Below are 3,357 nucleotides of genomic sequence, written 5' to 3'. Positions count from 1 at the left end.
TTTGTGTCCTGTCTTGAGATGTCGATAGGTTCATGTACCTATCATTTGAACAGAATACTAACTTGTTTCATGGCTTTAAGTTTTAAGCAAAGTTCCTTAGGATTTCTTTGATTTAAGTTAAAACTGCTTTTCTTGAAATTACCAGCTGAACTTGCTACTGTTAGATGATTTAAGAAATTGTGTGATCAATACAATGTGGGGAGAAAAGGAATGGAAGACAACTGTAAACATCAGAGATAGTGTGAGAAGTGGATGGGAAAGGACAGAGGGTCAGAAATAGGGGTGGTATATTAAAAAATATATATATTTTATGTATTTGTGTGTGTGTGTGTATATATATATATATATATACATGAAACTAGAAATGGAAAATTTTTGATGATAACATGCATGATTAAGCCACTATGCAGTATATTCTGGATGGGAAATCACATTTTGTATGTTGTGACGATGCTTAGGGAATGAATGTAAATTAATTAAGTTAAAAAATTTGAGAAACAAACTCTAAAATGTTTTTTTTTAAATGAATAACAATGCATTAAGAATACCTATTTGATGACTGCAGTAAGATATATAGACCCAGCTAGGTGCTAACTTTATAGGATGTTCATTCTACTCACTGAGGCTTATGCCTAAAGTTGGACTTGTATTCATGGAAATGTATATATCAGCTGTGCTTGCTATAATATTTAGATTAATTAAGAACTTTAGTGAATCAATAAAATGTGTGTGGGGAGGCATAGAACGCTACCATAGATACAAGAGACAGTGTGGGAGCAGGGTGAGAGATATGGAATCAAGGATGGGAAAAGAAGCAAAATATGCAGGAAACAAGAAATTGAAAATTATTTGTTGACGATAACACATATGTTGATGTGCTTGCTTGAGCCAATATAAAGTGTATTCTGGATGGAAAAACCTCATTTTGTATGCTATAATGATGTACAGTGAATGAATGTAAATAAATAAATTTAAATTTAAAAAAGAAGAAAAACAAAGAAGTACCAAAACCTTGTTTCTTGTTTCTTTTCTGATAGTTTTCATCTCAGTACCAGGGCATTCTGTATAGTTGTTTTGCATATGCTCACACCTTTCATTCATCTCTTTCATAAGACATATTTTCTAGGTATACCTTTTTCTATAAAAGCAGACTCCAACATTTTACAATACACAATGAGAATAAAACACCTGCTATATCTAATTCTTATTACAAAGATTTCATGATCAGTGTGTAACTTAGTTGTGTTAATTATCACACATTATATAATGTCTATAATAATAAAATATTTATGTGAGTTATTTAAATATTAATAAAGAAAATCACAATATCAAAAAAGGTCCCAATGTGATTTATCTTAAAAGATAACAGCTTGTCTTGCTGTTTCCTTTTATTGTATTATGTGGGAAGTATAATAGGAAATTGCAATTTCCCAAAAGTGAAAAACTAGTCAAACTGGTACAATAATACTCAAAATTGCCTAGAGTAATAGTAAGAACAAATAGCTTGTGTTGGTTTTGATTTACAGATTCTAATGCTACAACGTGAAAAGCCATAAACTGTATATGAGACAAAGTCTTGGGAGTCCTTGCAGTTAGGAAAATATGTCGTTCTTGCATTAATGTCTTCCCTGACTCTCAGAATGCTAAATTTATCTTCTTAATGTATTTTCCTGTTGAAAAATTTCTTTGCTCTTTTCAAATTTGCATAGCTTATTCTGTGTGTGTTTTAAAGTTAATATAATTTTTATTTAATCAGCTGGTGACGAAGTTGTAAGTTACCTGCCCAGTTCATGAATGCTTAAGATCAAGGTATTATTGGTGATGCCACTGCAGGGAAGGGGGCAGGATAGAAGGTCAGTGAGAAAGGGTGTGGAAACTAGTGTCGTTAAGTTTGAGTTGACACAGACTCCTTACCAGGGTTTGTTCCCCACGTTGCCTTCTAAGGCATTGACCAACTACCTTCTCCTCTCTTTGCATTTAGAGTTGCTGTGGTCCATTCTGTCATCATCTTTCCCCTCATAGATCTGATTATACAGTGAAAATGATAGTGACCCACACTTTGTTTTCTCTTCTCACAAAAACACTATTGCGAAGGTTTTTGGCTTCCTTGGTGACTTCACTTTATTCCCAGGGCCCAGCAGCATGGGCCCATGGTTACGGTGCTGTCCTGAGTCCCAGTCAGCCCTCACTGTATTAAGTCTGGGTGGTCTCTTGTTGCTGTTACCACACTGAAACCTCACTCGTAACATCACACATACATGGGTGGTGGGTGGATTCTCGCTGTCTGAACCTTAGCTGGAAGGAATCAGTGCCTTTGATCAGAACAGAGCCCTCCAACCTGTGAGTGGTGCAGAGTTTTGGGAGGGTTGGAGGTGCCTATTGAACTGATCCTGGTTCTTCTCCTTGTTTTTCCCTCTCTCTTTTTTCTTTTTTCATTTTTCCCTGTTTTTAAATGATTTCTTCCCACCGAGCAGCAACCCAAGCACATGTGTATGCATATAACAGGTGTCTAACGTATAGATAAAGTAGTTTCTTTCCCACTTGCAAAAAAGAAATCTTTTAATAAATCTAGAGAAAAAAGAATAAAAAATATCATTTATTGAAGGTTATATGTTCCATAATCTTTTTTTTTTCTTGGAGAGGTTTTTACTATAGGGTGTGTGCACTCACCAGAAAGACAGAGAGAGACAGAGAGACAGAAAGGAAGAAATCACCCCCCAGGGGGGATAGCCACACCACAATCCCTTCTCCTCCATTCTCCTCTCGAGATCTTGGGCACGCATGCACACGCGCCTGGTGTGAGTTTAAGCCACTGGGTCTGGGACTTGAACCGCAGTCAACTACATGGGAGTCCAGCGACATAGCCATTACGCTAACTGCTGGTCCCTTTGTTCCATAATCTTTGAAATTTCTGTTGGTCATGTATTTTTTCTGGTTTGGTATTCATTATACTGGGCATTCACTGCCTCCTACATGCTCTTCAAGGAGCAGCAGAGTAATCACCCACATTCTTTCTGATCTTGTACTAACCGAAGGCAGTGTCTTTCCTAAAATAAACCTTTCCTGCTCCAGCATCACTCCAAATTGATAATACCATCAGGCTTTAGGGTACACTATAGCCCACATAGTTTTTTGTTTGTTTGTTTGTTTTTTTAATTAAGGGAATGATTTCCATTCCTGAGCACATGTGAGGTGACAATACTCAGTTCACTAGTTTGCTTAATTCACAGAAATACCCCTGTGGTAGATGGTACAATAATAAATGCAACGAACATACCTCTTTATTTCCGTGGATCTTTGTATTATAGTTTTGATGCTCTTCTAATCAAGAGGCAGAATCTAATTCTACACTCTTTG

The sequence above is a fragment of the Tupaia chinensis genome, unplaced genomic scaffold (assembly GCF_000334495.1).
Source record: "Tupaia chinensis unplaced genomic scaffold, TupChi_1.0 Scaffold000094_1, whole genome shotgun sequence".
Classification (NCBI taxonomy): domain Eukaryota; kingdom Metazoa; phylum Chordata; class Mammalia; order Scandentia; family Tupaiidae; genus Tupaia; species Tupaia belangeri.
The sequence above is the reverse complement of the archived record's forward strand: the minus strand, read 5'-3'. Positions refer to the sequence as shown.